This window comes from Cynocephalus volans, chromosome 1 (assembly GCF_027409185.1).
Source record: "Cynocephalus volans isolate mCynVol1 chromosome 1, mCynVol1.pri, whole genome shotgun sequence".
In the NCBI taxonomy this organism is placed as follows: domain Eukaryota; kingdom Metazoa; phylum Chordata; class Mammalia; order Dermoptera; family Cynocephalidae; genus Cynocephalus; species Cynocephalus volans.
The window spans coordinates 18671435-18688910 of NC_084460.1; the positions used below are offsets into that span (position 1 = coordinate 18671435).

At 37.3% G+C, this 17476-nt stretch overlaps 1 protein-coding gene across 1 annotated transcript in view; it reads left to right on the forward strand.

Moving 5' to 3' along the window:
- PAK5 (p21 (RAC1) activated kinase 5) overlaps positions 1-17476 on the forward strand; it is a 108221-nt gene that overhangs the window by 45572 nt on the left and 45173 nt on the right. The window lies entirely within an intron of this gene.

Consider the following 17476-nt stretch of genomic DNA (forward strand, 5'->3'; position numbering starts at 1 on the left):
GTTTTCTATGTATGGGATTATGTCATTGCAAACAGGGATAGTTTGACTTCCTCCTTTCTGATTTGGATGCCATTTGTTTTTTTCTCTTGCCTTATTGCACTGTTTAGAACTTCCAGTTCTATGTTAAATAAGACTGGAGAAAGTGGGCATCCTTGTCTTGTTCCAGATCTTAGAGGAAAAGACTTTGACTTTTGTCTGTTCAGTATGATATTAGCTGTGGGTTTGTTGTATGTGGCCTTCATTGTGTTGAGGTACATTCCTTCTACACCTAATTTGTTGAGTGTTTTTATCACGAAGGGGTGTTGGATTTTATCAAATGCTTTTTCTGTATCTATTGAACTGATCATATGTTTTTTTTCCCTTCATTCCATTAATGTGATGTATCACATTTATTGATTTGCCTATGTTGAACCATCCTTGCATCCCTGAGATGAATACCACTTGATCATGCTGAATGATCTTTTTAATGTGTTGTTGGATTCAGTTAGCTGGTATTTTGTTGAGGATTTCTACATCTATGTCCACTAGGGATATTGGTCTGTAGCTTTTTTATTGTTATGTCTTTTTCCAGTTTTGCTATGAGGGTAATGCTGGCTTTGTAGAATGAATTTGAAAGCATCTCCTTCTCATCAGTTTTTCAGAAGACTTTGGGAAGAATTGGTGTTAGTTCTTTAAATGTTTGGTAGAATTTGGCATTAAAGTCATCTGGTGCTGGAGTTTTCTTTCTTGGGAGACTTTCATTACTGCTTCAATCTCATTACTCATTATCGACCTGTTTAGGGTCAACCTTGGTAAGTTCTATGTGTCCAGGAATTTATCCATTTCTTATAGGTTTTCCAATTTGTTACCATGTAGTTGTTTGTAATAGCCTCTTATGATCCTTTATATTTTTGTGGTATCAGTTGCAGTGTCTACCTTTTCATTTCTGATTTTATGTGTTTGAGTCTTTTCTCTCAATTTTGTTTATCTTTTCAAAAAAGCAACTCTTTGTTTTAATTGATCTTTTGTATTATTTTTTAAATCTCTAATTTATTTATTTCTGTTCTGATCTTTGTTATTTCTCTCCTTTTACTCATCATGGGTTTGGTTGGTTCTTGTTTTTCTAGTTCCTACAGATATAACATTAGGCTATTCATTTGAAGTTTTTCTTCTTTTTTGATATAGGCATTTATTGCTATGAAAGTCCCTTTTAGAAATGCTTTTGCTGTATCTCATACATATTAGTATGTTGAGTTTTCATTTTCATTTGTTTCCAGGAATATTTTAACTTCCTTTTTGATTTCTTCTTTGACCTGTCCATTGTTTAGGAACATGTGTTTAATTTCTACCTATTTGTACAGTTTCCAACTTCTCTTCTGTTATTGATTTCTAATTTGATTCCACTGTGGTTGGACAAGATAGTTGGTATGATTTCAGTTTTTTAAAATTTGTTGAGACTTGTTTTGGGACCTAAGATATGGTCTGTTCTGGAGAATGTTCCATGTGCTGCTGAGAAAAAAATATGTATTCTGCAGCTGTTGTATGAAATGTTCTATAAATGTCCGTTAGGTCTAGTTGGTTTAAAATGGATATTAACTCTGATGTTTCTTAGTTAATGTTCTGTCTGGATAATCTGTCCTTTGCTGAAGGAAGAGTATTAAAGTCCCCAACTATTACTGTGTTAGAGTATGTTTTTCCCATTAGGTCTAGTAGTATTTGCTTTATATATCTGTGTGATGCAGAGTTGGGGTGTGTATATATTTTAAATTGTGATTTTTTTGTTGAATTGATCCCTTTTTCATTATATGATGACCTTCCTTATCTTTTATTACTTTCCTTGGATTGAAGTCTATTTTATCTAAGTATGGCTACTCCTGCTGTCTTTTTATTTCTGTTTTCATGAAATATCTTTTTCCATCCCTTCACTTTCAGTCTACGTGGGTCCTTCTAGGGGCAGTTAGTTTCTCGTAGGCAGTATATTTTGGTTCTTGTTTTATAATCCATTTAGCCACTCTGTGTCTTTTAATTGGGGCATTTAATCCATTTACATTTAGAGTTATTATTGATATATAGGGACTTATTACTGCTGTTTTGTTACCTTTTTTCTGATAGATCCTTCTCTCTGGTCTTACTGTCTTCCTTCATGACTGTTTTCTCTAGTTGTATATTTTGATTTCTTGTTATATGTTTTGAATATGTCTATTATAAGTTTTTGTGTTATAGTTACCATAAGGCTTACAAAAAAACATGGTAGAACAGATTGTTTTAATCTACAAACAACTTAGCTCTGATTGCTAAGGAAAAGGAAAAAGCCAAAACCAACTCTGCTTTTGGACATCGCTCCCCCTGCCTTTGGATATTGTGTTGTTCCAGGTTCCATCTTCTAATATTGCCTGTCTCTTACTACTGTTGCTGAATTTGTTATTATCTTGTGCCATGCTGGCTCAGAGCTGGGTCTGAGTGTGATCAGGGTGGGTCCGTCCTCCCACTTGGTTTGGTTTTCCATACCTTCATGGACTCAGCAGATCTCTCCACCTCTCCCCCCAAGTTCCAGTTACTACAGGATGACAGTTTTTCTGTTTTAATAGTTGTAAGTTGATCCCCTGTTAGGGGGAGCAACACCAGAATCATCTATGCCACCATGTCGGAGATGTCACTCTCCTCCACTCACACCGCATTATCCTTACCTATCAGCCTCTCCTTTGGTAATTGACTTCCAAATTAAACTCCATCATTCATCCACATTCTAGTGTTTATCACTACCTACGTGCTGTCATTCATCCGTGGTAACTGCCTGATAATACTTATCACGGGATGTATCCAGGGTCCCACTTTTGCAGAAGCCGCCCCCTCAGGATTCTGCATATTTGCTGAAAAAGTCAAGCAACTATTTGGCTTGGTGCCACTTCAAGGTATTTTACCAAAGGAATAATTTATATAGTAAAAGACAGAAATCATAGACATAGAGCTTCTTGAATTTTTCCATATGTATACGTTTGTATGCCCACACCCAGATCAAGAGATAAAATATTTTCATCATTCAGAAAGTTCCCTTTGGCCCCTTTCCAGTGAGCACCCTTCTTCTAGGGGTAACTATTGTTTGGACTTCAATCAGCAAAGAGAAATTGATGACAACTAACTAAATGTTTGGTAAAGTTGACCTTAGCATTTAATGAGCTTAGAAGTTTCATATTTCTGAAACATTTGGAAGATTTGGATCAGAGCTTTTCTCTTCTCTTTTTTCCATGGGACGTATTTTTTCTTTTTGGCATCTAAGACCAGTCAGTTTCTGAAATATGAAGTACATAGTGACAGTACCAACTTTATATCTTAAAATGTTACTTAACCACTGAGAAGTTTTATTTCCCGATTAATAGGTTTCTTAACATTTATTATGCCTTCAGGAGATAATTTTCACATTTATAAAGACTGCTTGAAATGTTAGGTTAAAAAAACCCAGCAATTATTTAAGTTTCAGACATTCAAAGGTAAAATTTTATTGGCGAAATTTAAAATAAATGTGCCATTGCTTTTTTATTTAATTTTGACCTTTAACATTGCATATTAGCAATATTTCAAGCATCGTTTGATGAGTTGGTCTGTTTTCGTGGGGAGCATATGGGCAATTGATGTGTAGACTATGGATTGTGTTATTAATCTTTTTAATCTCAGAATCTTGAGCAAATGTAGGGTAAAAAGACCTTATCAGCACCATGTTCTAACCAGCTGAGCTACCTGGCCAGGCTTCAGGGTAACAAGATGTTTCTTTTGTTGCAGAGTCAAAATTTTGAAGTTGCTGTAGGGGCTAATTATTTCAAAGATCAGTCAGCTTGTTTTTCCTCAATTCCCATAATTCTAAGTTTTAAACATTCTTTCTTTAAAATAGTTTTGTTTCTGGAAATATTTTATATTACCTGGCCATGGTGTATGTTTACATTCCTTTCACTGTATCATGAACTGGGTGGAGCTTGTACTTTCTACTCCTTCAGAGTCTAAGTTGATAGTGTTAACAGGGTGTGCTGCATTTTTTATATTATATTGAGAGGCAGTATTTGTAATAGGTTAGAGAGGGACTTGCTTGCAAACCCACCACCAACCAGCTGAGTGACATTGGGCAAGATACTTGGCCTCTCTGACACTCACGTCCTTCCTCTGTATGAAGAAATAATAATGCCATCTACCTCAGAGTTTTGTGAGGATTAAATATGGGAAAACACTTCTTATTTTATTATTAAATTTTTAGGTAACAAATTATTTTCACAACATACAAACAAAGGAAAACATCACAAATCGAATTCAAATTTGATAAGGACCAAATTTAACACACAAAGATTAACATTCTTAATGCATAAGGAACTCAAACATGCATTAGAAAAATCTTAACAGAAATCTGGTGAAGGACATGAGCAGACAAGTCACACAACCCAAAGAAAATAAATGCATTCTAAGATGTTCTTGCAGGTAGGAGTGGCAGCCCACAGCCCCTGCCTCAGGACCCTGGGTGTGCTCTGTTTGCCTGGGAAAAACACTTAACAATTTTCTTGGAACATAGTAAGTGTTTAATCCATGTTAGTAACTAGAAGCTCTTTTAAACCAATTCGTAGAATGGTGGAAGCCATTTATTCATCAGTTCACAAATTCTGATCATATTGGGGGGAGGGGGGCAATGCTACATTCTTATTTATGCCTACCACATCTACCATTGCCTAAAGTCGAGCTTACCATGCAGTAAGAACTTGACCAACTCTGATTCAGTTGCCTGAAAATTCCTTTGAGAACAGGATTGGTTTTTTTATTCTACTCTAGACTTGGCCCCTAAACTGAATTGCTGCAGGAGTGCTGGGCTTGTGTTTCATGTCCTCCTGTGCCACAGAACCATAGATTGTAAATGAGCTAAGTGATCTTTTGGTGCCATGGGACCCCATCCCACTGAGAGAGCACACCCAACTTATGAGGATACTTGCTTTCTTTGTTGGCACAGTGCATGAATCAAATACTAAAACAGTTTTCTCCTCAAATAGGACTTATACAACAAGTGATAGTCCAGATTAGGGGTCAGCAAACTTTTTCTGTAAAGGGCCTAATAGTAAATATTTTACACTTTGTGGGCCATATAGTCTTTGTTACAACAATTCAACTAGACCATTGTGGTGCATAACAGCCATACGCTATATGTGAACAAGTGGATATGGCTGTGTTACAGATTTGGCCTGTGGGCCATAGTTTGACAACCTCTTCTCTAGATCAATGAGGTCCAAAAGAAATAAAATGTGAATGACCAGTGCAAACCACATATTTAATTTTACATTTCCTAGTGCCACATTATAAAAGTTCTTGATATATTGACATCTCAATATGTAAAGACTTTCAAAAGACAAAAATGTAAAAATCATAGAATAGAAAGGGACGGATGTCTTACCTTACAAATTATAGCCTAAATTTGATGAAGCAACCTGGTATCTAATGGCTTAATCAAGAATTTTTAAGCAACTATAGGAAGCTTAGCATAATTGACCCTGTTTATACTTTATGCTGACTCACCCTTTATGGGTAAAAGCAGTTAGATGTAGCATGGCTTAATGATTAGCACTTAAATAAATGCCCCTTTCTCTAGCCACATCAAGGGTTATCCTCCCTATCCACAGGCACATAAGCCTTTCCCCTTCTGGCCATCTGCTTTATCTGCCCTGGTATAAATGGGCCCAAATCCTAGCTTTTATGCCTCTTCTTCTGCATCTCCCTGCTCTGGTCAGCATGGAGAAAAGAAGCACATAAACAAATTGGGGCTGGCTCAGCAGGATGGCTCATCTCTGATCCTCCAGCTGGCTAACCCAAGCTAGCTCAGAGAGGGAAGGGAAGGAAACCAGCAGCTGGCAAGGCTCCTCTAGGCCTGGACTTAGAATCGGTATAATGTCACTCCTGCCACCCTTTTTTTGTCCAAGCAAGCCACATGGCCATCCCAGATTCAAGAGTAGGGAAGATCGACTCCACCAGCTCCCAATGCAAAGGACTACAAAGTCACATTGCATATGGAAGGGGATAACTGTTCTTGTTTTACAAGCAATAGATCAGAAAGACTGAGGTCCAACTGTAGAATTGGCTCCTGTGGGATGCACTCTAATCAGCATGCCTTCTTTCACTACTCATTGTTTATATCTCATCCCAAAATATTGAAAAATGAAACATTTGTTCATATGTGGTCATACTCTCATTGAAACCTCAAAGTCAAGCTGAGATAGCCATTCTATTCACAGCTCTCAGTACTTTGTCTCAGGTTTTGGGTGATCAGTGTCATTTTTATACCAGTACATTATCAGTGCATGTCTGGGACATAATTCACATTGCTCCCCTTGGTGTTCCTGGAGCTGGTGTGAATGTCCTGGCCGATGTCAGTTATGGAGAATCAGCCTGGGCTCACTTGATAGGAACTCCAAGATAAAGGCTGTCCCTGCTTCCTGCTTGCTGTTTCTTCCAGTCTGCTTTTTAATTTAAGAACGCCTATAATCATTATCCTTAGGATGCATTAGTTAAGGTAACTCCAGCCACTGTAACATGTTAACCCTTGCAACTCAGTAAATAAGCTCAACAAAATAGTTTATCTCTCATTCAATGTCAAATGTGGATTTTCCTGGCCAGAGAGTGGCTTTCCACATGGTTGTTGAGTGATACAGAGTCAATCTCATGGCTCTGAAATCCCCTAGCAACTGAGAATGAGTATCCTGCTAGATCCTCTCCATCCAGCCAGCAGACTGGAGAAGAAGAGAAGAGAACTCCTTCCTTTGGAATTTTGGCCTGGAATGGACACATGTCACATTCTGTTCATAGTCCATGGGTAAAAACTGGTCACATGGCCCCACCTAGATGCAAAGAGGAAGAAAATGTGGTCCCTGACTGGGAACAGCTTTGCAGCAACAACTTTGCACTGTGAAAGGGGAACTCCTGCCTTTGGTGGCCACCTAGCATGTCTGCCACAGTGATCGAGAATGCTTGTACCCACACCCATTAGTTAATGAGAAGGGAGCCCCGTCTTACTTCGTTTTTAATTTTTTAAATTGCAAAATTCATGTGTAAGAGAGGTGTATTGGACACCTCTCGTATCCCATTCCACACCTTCTAGGCCAAGCTTTTTGACTCTAGCCACTGCTGAGGCATCCTGCCGCTCATCTCAGTTGTACCACTTACCTCTGCTTTCTGACGTGGTTTCTTTACTGTCACCTGTGGGATGCTTGTGGGAGACCCCTCAGCCATTCTGACAAGGGAGATGGAAGCAGGTAGAAGGCGGCTCCCATCTTCATTCCCTTGAGTGGTCAGTTCTGAGACACGGTCTTCACGGCTCCGCAGAAGAACTGAGCCCCCATTGGCCACAACCAGCCTGATAACACATCCTTGAATTGGATTTCCCTCTCCCCTGTTACACCCTCCCCCTTGTTCCTTGATCTCAGTTTCCAAAATAAATGATTCCCAGGCAAGCCTTTGTCTCAGCTCTGCTTTTGGGGCACACAGGCTAAGATGTGAATATAGCACATGTAAAGTTTAAAGAATAATATTAAATTCTTCCACTATCCACATTTAAAAATAGATTGTAGAATCTAATCACATTCATCTCAGAGTATTCCCTGCACCTAGAAACAATTTTTTGTTTGACTAAATGAATAAATTAATGAACAGAGATTCTTTCCTAGACCTCATTGCTACCTCAACCTTGAAACAGAAAACAGCAAGCAAATAGTAGTGAAATTCCCAGCTACAGTACCCATGGTCTCAAACTGACTCTAAACAAAAACATGTAGCACTTCTGACTATTAACTCTGGTCAAACTAGTTAACTTCAGCCAAACTGACTTATGTTTCAGGCAGCAAGAACCAAGCTGTAAACTGTTCACATTTGCTTTGCTAAGTTAGCAGTGAATAGAAAGTCGCTTTCGGGGATTTTCCATGTGTAGAGTTGATCACCAAATGTGTTGGTATCACTGTGCTTTAGGAGGCAGAGAAAATGACAAATAATAGAAAATTTTCTAATTAACATAAGTGAGGAAATCTTAATTTATGCAAAATTCACAAAACCTTTCTTTGATACATTCCGCTTTCTCAGATACATCCTCATAATTTGTGCAAAACATAATGATATTTTAAGTTAGTGAATGAACAGGCTTATTTGGATTCCACGTGGTTAAGATTATTACATAATTTGTTAAGAAGGGAATTTATTGTTAGAAACCCTCCTCACCACCACCTCCACTCTGAGATATCCTGTCCACATTCTTATATTTTCCAGGGATTTGTGATTCTCCACTACTCACCCAATTAGCCATACCCCCTGTGGTTACAAAAATAAGATATATATTTAGAAAACTAAAAGAAAATAGAAGATCTGAAATCTTACAATATTACAAAACCCAACTGAGAATTAGTATTTCTTCCCATAAGGATTCAAGAATGTTAAGTCTGTCTGTTGTGATTACGTACCCAGATATTTCCAGCCACATGCCTTAAAAAAACAAGGGAATTGGTTCCCTGCAAACAAGGTAAGAATTTAGGTAGACAGTTTAAAGTAGATACTTTCTGAAAGAGTCATTGTTTATACTTGAGTCATAGAAATACTTGGCTTGTTGGCCTTTTGGAAAGTGTTTACCCAGAAAGATAGAATGAAACGCATTCTTTAAGTGCAGAGAAGATAGTTTTTGAAAAAGAACTGTGAGGTTTTATTAGGGCAACAATGTTAATTACACAGTTCATTATTGTCAAGGTTAATTCAGTCTATGGGAGCAGAGGCACTTCTTCATCTTTTCTCTGGGAACAAGGGGAGACAGCTGTTCCCACAGAGAGATCCATTATAGCTTATCGCCAGCCGACAGCCTGAGGAAGGAACGCTGTGAAATATGGCCACTGTCACCAGAGCCAGAGTAGATGCTGCGCTGGCCCAAGGCACAATGGAAAGGCAATGAGAACCAGGGTTTCAAACTCAAATAGATTGGGTAGCATTGACTTTTAATGCCTGGAGGTTCTGCGGCATAAAATTCACCAATACTCTTGCAGTTATTATATTATTGATCTCTCTAAAACTGCACAATTTTGCTTTAATAAATATCAGATGTCGTTGACAGTCATAAACAGTGATTCTTCCATTTCAAAGCCTGGTTAAACAATGTTGGAAAATTCTGCATATTTGGATTTCATTATTACTGCTTTTCCATCTATGATTTCATAAAGTGAAACCCATGTCAGCAATACAAATTTTTGCCTCTGTTCTGGTTTAACTGGTCTTCCTGATCAAATAAGGTTATTATGCCTTTCTTTTCTTTTAATTTTTTGGTTGGGCCAACCATTTGTTTTTAACAAACATTTATATTTTGCGAGCCCCTGCTTGTTCACACCGAGTTAATAGTTTTCACTGAAACATAGAAAAGCATGTGCTTCCTTTAGGAGTGATAACTTTACACAATCAAAAAAACATTATCAAATGCTAAAAATGAGATCCAAGAAAAGGATGCTTGAATTTCTTTAGGTTTTTATTTGTTGGTAGGTCTTTTGTTGTTACTGTTGTTTTTTTCTTACTATAGATAGGTTAAAATTTCTTCTTTACAAACATCTGCACCCACCCTTCACTTTCACTTTCATGGTACACAGGTGTTATTCATCATTAACTCTAAGACTTATAGTTTCATAGTAAGATCATGATGCTAAAGCTGTACCAAAATGGTGAGATTTTTTTAGGGTCATCATTCTGGTTAAGCATGAGATATATTTTACCTTCATAGAGATTGGGGAAAAAAATTGAAGAGTGGAGCTCCCAATAGCCAACTATAGCATCAAAAAGTGTTAACACAATGTGTATATATATTTAACAATATATGTATATATAAAACAATATATAATACATTTAACACTATATTGTTAATAAAATATATTATAGTTTTATATTATTATATGTGTGTATAAAGTGCTGATTCCTATTGTACTGACTGCATATCTCAGTCTAACATGTTTTATTATAAAAGTAACCCTGATTGTAGAAAATCTGGAAAATACATTAACCCCATTGTTTCCACAGTGTGAACTTCAGACCAGCAGCATTATCATTCCCTGGAAGCTTTTTAGAGCTCCAGGATCTCAGGTACCAACCACTGTATTGAATTAGAATCTCCCTTTAACAGGATCCTTGGGGATTTGCGTGTGCATTCAAGTTTGAAAAGTACTGATCTAAAATATAAATCATCCTTAATCTCCCCACCCAGAGATGACCAATGTCAATATTTTATTTTATTTCTATTAACCTTTGTTTTCCACACCCATCTTTTAGTTTAAATCTTAAAAATCTTATTTTGTTAATTTTGTGACTCATGCATTATATGTTTAGGAAATGTACCAATAGTGATAATCATGATTTGAAAGTGTTTTAAAGTGATCCAATAAGGAGTATTTATTATATATAACAATTGTAATTAATTTGAGATATGTCTGTTTAAACTCAAGAAATTTGTGTTTTGTGTTTAAAGTTACTAATAGTAGTTTTTAAAAATCTACTACATCAATTATTCTATTTCTTCCAGCATATAAAGCTGGGATTTATTTCTTCTGTCTGTTGTTTGTTGGTCCCTTTTTTTCCTAAATTATGGTTAACCTACTTAATAGTAAATTTTACCACCCCAAAAATAGTTAAATAACTACCATTTATTAGTTCTTTCTGTATGGTAAGAATCATACCAACTGTTTTACACATATTATTTCATTAAATCATCACACAAACCCTTTGAGGTAAGGATTTATTCTTGCCATTTTATAGATTAACAAACTGTGACTTTAAAAGGTTAAATAACTTGCCCAATATTACATAGCTAATAAGTGCTGTGAGTCTAAGATTCCACACAATGATAATGAATACTTCATTTTTTAAAAAAATGTTTCTTATACAATTCATAGTCTTTATCTTTTCTTCGAAATAGCATTTAAGCTATAGCAATATTAATATTTCTCTTTCCATATTAATAAACATATAGGACTGTATTGAGTTTACTGCTGTAAATTTGCATGTAAACTGAACGCACATCTCTGGATACGAGACAAGTGCACAGAAACAGCAGACTCACTAGTTTTGAAGGCACAGATTAATCTGCGTGCAGAAACAGTGACCTCCAATCTCCCAGAGACATCTGAATGAAGGCACTTGGGAGAGAAAATAAAAATATCTGTGAGATAGTTGTTTATGACTGTTTGGCTTTTAATTTACCAAATGTAAGACATTTATAGTACAATTAATGACAGAAAAAACTCTGCCTAACAGACCTTTGTTATGTTATTCTTAGTAACTTAAATATTTATAGGCTGGCCAGTTAGCTCAGTTGCTTAGAGCACAGTGTTATAACACCAAGGTCAAAGGTTTGGATCCCCTTGCCAGCCAGCCACCAGGATAAATAAATAAATAAATAAATGTATAGATAGTATAGACATAGACATATAGATACTACAGATATATATTATATCTATAAATACTTTTTTTCTATTTAAGACCATTTACAATAATAGCAAAAATCATATATATCTCCATTATTTGTAGAAGAGATTGTGGAAAATAAGATAAAGAAAAAAGTTTATGTGTGCTCCCTACACCAAACTCATCATAGGTGATAAGTAATTAAAATAATAACCAATGTAGCTAGACTGATTCACCAGGATGGTCAAGGAGAGCTTCTAGTCAGTGCAACCCCTATATGCTCCAAAATAGTAGTTAATAATTTCAGAGATTTGTAAGAAGAACCATGCAAATGGTTTACAAACATGACTTTCAATTGCTAGAAATAGGTGAATGGTTGTAAACAGGGTCCTTAACTCATTAACACTATAACTTTTTTTTTCTTGACTTGGAGTTTTTTTAAAATTTATTGATATTTTTTTACATTCTAACATGTTGCTGCAGAGCATTTGGGGGATGGGGAGAGGGAAGAAGAGAGGAAAATAGGGTGGAAGGAGGAGGGAGGGCACAGTCAAGGCCCGTGGCAACCCCCTCATTCTGGCAGGGGAGACCAGGGGGCTTCCAGAGGTGGTTCAGTCATTGCTGGGATGGCTGCAGATGTAAGGGGGGTATGGCTGAAGGCTTTAGCCCCCAGTTCCCCAGCTCAAGAGCCCAGGGTGTTTCCAGTGGCAGCTTGGTAGTTGTTGCTGGGCTGGTTGTAGTTGTCAGGGTGGGGCATGGCTGAGGCCCTCAGCCCCCCACTGCCCTGGCTTGGGAGCCCAGGGGGCTTCTAGTCCTTCTAGATTTTATAGGTGTTCTTTGGTGATGTTAGACCTTTACTGGATAATATCAAACTTTGTCTCTGATCTATGGGTTTTTTGTTTTTCCTTTCAGTTCTGCGCTGGGTTATCCTCTGTTCCTACCACTTAAGCTCTACACTGGACGTAATTTCTTGTCCTTTGGCTATTTCTAAAATGGAGGAACTTCCTGTGGGAACCAATACTTGAGCACTGTGGTTGAGTTACATTGCTACTTTGCTGCTGATTCTCTGGGGAAGGCTTTTTGTGCAGCTCAGATTTTAATTGTTGACCTTGTAAGCACTTCCAGGTCTTATGAGGTCTGGTACACCTGGGTTATGTGGAAACTCTGGTCTGGGCCTGAGTCTTTTCAGCAAACTGCACCCCCTGCCATTTTATATTCCTGACCAGTCTACACTGAGTGGTTCTGTGCTGATTGGAGGGCAGATCAGCTGTCCATGCTGTGCCCCAGTGTTCTCTGGTGGCCTGTCTCCCCCTCCACCTGTACTCCAAACACTTCTCATGGGACAGGCCATGTTCCAGTTCCTTGCAGTGTCCCAGTTCCTTGCACTGGCCGTGTCCTGGTTCCTTGCACTGGCCTCTGAGTGGCTCCTTTTTTCAGTTGTTCTGGTTCCTCGCTCCTATGTGGGTCCATGAGAACCCTGTTAGTGGTCTTGCTGGCCTGGGCACCACCAAGGCCCTCTTCTCCCCTGCCATATCCAAGCAACTTCATACAAAGGGCACAACTGTGGCTTTTGCCAGCTCTTGCTCCATGTTCTCTCTAGCTCCAGCCTCAAAGCAGCCAGGGCTTGAAATGGTGGGAGTGATCTTTTCTTTCTCTCATTGTGGCTTCTCCTGCTATCATGACCTCTGTAGGTCTCTCTTCCTCTTCCCCTGAGCTCTAATGGCCCCAGCTTGGCTGTTGTTGCTTTTTAATAGTTATAAATTGTATCTATGGATATTTTAAGATAGATAGATATTTTAAGATAGGTAGATGCCTCTTTTTGACATCTAAATTCCTTTCTTTCAGTATTTCCTGAAAACAAAATAAGTTAGTTACAAGTCTGCCCATTCATCTCATTAATGAAATTGGGAGGGTTTTAATGGGAAAATAGGGAGATTGAAAGGACCCAGTACTTTCAAGGGAGGTATTCAGTAATGTTCTGATCTCAAAGAAATCACACAGTGAAAGATTTTTTTTTTTTCCTTTTAATTGTCTGTGTTCTGGTAGTGAATTTTGAAGACTAACAGTGCAGGCATTTATTAGTTTACTGAAAATGAACTAATAGGTTTTCTGGATATAAATTTCCAATGACAAATGATTGTGATGCCAATTTGATATAAGCAGAGAACCTTTTCTTCTGTAATCACAAGTGTCATCATAGCCCCAAACGTGGTGGCACTTTAAGGTATTCTGATCATCTGTGAGCCTCAATCATTCAGTAAGTTGACAAGCTGGTAATTACCTCTCTGTTTTCCTCCCTCAAATTTCATCCCTTGTTTTCCCCCAGACTTAGATTTTTAGCTTGTTCTCTGATCATTTTTTACTCTATACTCCTCATGTTTTACCTAGCCTTCACTGATGATTTGTGTTTAAATGTTCTAAATTCATTTCACATTTATGCCTCTGTGTTCACCAGAAGGCAGTGTGTTCATTGAGGGATCAGCAGGTTTTAAAACTACTTTGTAGCCCCTCCCTTCATCAGCTTCTGTAATTCCTGGGGGGGGGGGGAGTCACTAAATATCAAGTGATTTTATCCTTTTTACAAATTAGAGAACAGGTAATGAAAAAAGTATGAAACTAAATCGCATACCAAGTGTGTACTGAAATGGAGACCGGAACTGAGAATTATCCGGATTCTGTACACTCATTGCTGGGGGTGTAATGCATAATAGAAATAAGCATGTCAATGACCCGTTTTTGAAGGGTTGTGATGTCACACACCAATCCTTTGCATTGCCAACTGGTGCTATTTTGTTTAGCTTGAAGGAGTCTAAAGAGTCCTATGGAAAGAGGGCTAGCCTGGGAGAAAGAAGCCTTGGGTTCAAATCCCAGGTCTGCTACATATCAGTTGGCGAAGTCAACTCTGAGTTTAAGTTTTCAGTCAGTAAAAGGAAGAGGGGACCTAGATGATCTCTGGATTCCTTCCCACATTAAGATGCTGGAAATGATTCTGTGGTACCAGAATTGAATATTTAACATATTCAAAGAAGAGAAAGATTAATTGAAATATTGTTTAAGATAGATAGAATTTAGACAAAAAATGTTTTTCTAGGATATACAGCCAAAGATATCACTGAATATGAAAAAACCTAATATAGTTAACTTTTATTTGTCAAGTTTGGAGAAAGTCTGGATAAGATTTTTGCTAAAGGATTACCTAAGCAGGTCCAATGATTCAGAAGGCACTTTAAGACCATGGCATACTTTGCAGTCATTATTCATGTGACACATCTGTCAACACAGATGCCTGGGACCATGAATTACTGATAATATTTTGTTTGAGTGTTCTGCCTGTTGTTCATAAAGAGAGAGAATAGGAATGTGCAGGAGTATAATTTCTGTCCAGAATACTGACTAAAAATACTTTGTTTTGATACACTGTGACATAAACAAACTGTTACTATTTCCTTAAAGATCTGTGCAAAATACAACAATAAGTTCAACTTACGTTGAACTTTCAGGAGAGAACAAACCTAAGGATTCTAAAGATGGGGGTAGGGAGGGGGGTCTGGGAAATGATAGGTCGGGCAAAGGGCATAAAGAAATATCACAATTTGTAAGAATGAATATGCTAATAATAAATTTTTTTAAAAAGATCTGTGCAAAACATTATTGAATTGGAGAGAAGGCCAGTTAGTTTAAATCCACAGAAGGTAGCAGGACATACGTCTCATAAAGAAGTGGTACACAGGGAAGATACAACTGAAGTGAAACAGGAAGCTGCCTCAAACCTGTTTTTGAGGCTGAGTTATTAGCATTCGTGTTTAATGCATTAAAGATGTACATTTCATCCTTTCCTCTTCTGAGACTGCTCAGCCTTCCCCATTCACAGATACTGTTTCTTCCAAGTTAATATGTTGGGGTAGGAATGGATATTGTTACTTGAAGAAAAGGTGTCAGTATGTGTGTGGGTGTGTATATATATATATATTATATACATGTGTATAATATATATATACACACACATAAAATCATATATATAATATATGCACATGTATGTAATTATATATATACACACACAACCACACTATATATATATATATATATATAAAATTCCTTCTGTCTCTGGGAAATGCTCCAATAAAATATCAGCTATGTTGGTAATCAATCAATTTATGCCCTGCCCCAACAATCACAACGTTCCACACTGTTTTTTGTTTGTTTGTTTGTTTTTGCATAGGAAAATCTGACTTGTTTATTTATCTTTTTTTTTTTGACAAGAGGCACCTAAGTTTTTATTTCTTTTTCTTTTCTTTTTTTTTTTTGTTACTGAAATATAATTATACATATATGTGGGATACAGGGTTGAATATCAGTACCTATGTACAATATGTGATGATCAAATCAGGATAATCAGTATATTCACCACCACAAAATGTAATCATTTTTTGTGTCCCTTTACCAATTTCTCACTAGCCCCCCTCCACCTCTCTCTTACCCCCAGTGACCACAGTTCTACACAGTGCATTTCATACAATGGAATACTGTTCAGTAATAAAAAGAAATAGACAAAAAAAAAAAAGAATAGGCTATTATTTCATGAAGCAGCCTGGATGAGCCTTAATGAAAGTCTCCAGACTGTATGATTTCATCCATATGATATTATGGAAAACATAAAATGGTAAGGATGGTAAACTATCAGTGGTAACCAGGGTCTTCAATAAAAGGCACCAGGGTTCCTTGGAGAAATTGCTGATTTTAGGGTAAGGGCAGGGAAAATACAAGATGAGCCAGGAGCATCTTGGAGTGAAAGTATGGAAGTGCTTAAAATATAAAAGGAAGGGAGATTGTCAAAGGGACACAGCAGCCAACCTGAAAGAACTCTCAATAATAAAAGCTGGAACCATTTGAGCAACAAAGCAAATAACATAGTATTGGATTATAACCCAAAGTATATAATAAATCTTCATGAGTTCATCCATGCTGATACAAATAAATGATTGAATGAATAAATAAATGGGGGACAATGAACAAGTCTCCTATACAGAAGAATTCCAATGACGTTATAAAGATGCCCTTCCACCACCACTGGGGAGTTCAAGCTTAACTCCCCACCCTTGAGTAGCAGCTGGACTTAGTTACTTGCTTCCAAAGAATACAACATATGAAAAGTAGGGAAGGAAAGGGAATGTAACTTTACAGTGTAGAAACCTGGCAAACACTGGTGAGGTATCACCCAGGTGTTCAAGGTTAATATCAGTGATAAATCACTTTGACATGATGAAATTTCTACTTCACTCTTTCTCCCCAAACCCCATAACTCCAGTGAAACCATGAGAAAAACATCAGACAAACCCAACTGAGGGACTTTCTACAAAATACCTGGCCAGTACTCCTCAAAACTGTCAAGATCATCAAAAACAAGGAAAGTCTAAGAAACTGTCACAGACCAGGGGAGAATCAGGAGACATGGCAATAAACATAATGAGTTATCCTGGATGGGACGATGAAATCTATATAAATGTGGTGTTTTGTTAATAATAATACAAGGTGTTAACAATAGGGGAAATGGGTTTAAGGGTCTATGAGAACTCTCTGTATTCTCTTTGCAACTTCTCTGTTAAACTTCTTATTTTAGAGTATTTTCAGATTATTTAAAAGAAAAGGGTATCATCCAGAAGTATTAGTCCAGGACTCTTTGGAGTAAAAAATAAAAGCTCGTCTTTCACTGTGGATAGGTTGAGAAGCTGTGTATAAACCATAAGCTCCAGGACAACTTAGACTTCCTCCAGTTTGAAACCCTGTATTGTACTAACCGAAATGGTTTTGAACTTCTTGCTACTTGCTCAAAGGTATTTTTCCCTTAAAATCTTGGAAGTCTGAAGTCACAACACTTTGTTGTTTGTTCTGTTATCCTCCCCTTTCATATTTTGCTGCAAACCTTATCACTGTCAAGGTATGGATGACTGGCTTTGTAGGTGGTTTGCAGTTCTGGAATTTTGGTGCTATTTAGGTTTATTAAAAGAAACAATTTGTCACTGAGATCCAGGTACAACTACATTGTTACCAAGTCATCCAATATTCAGAG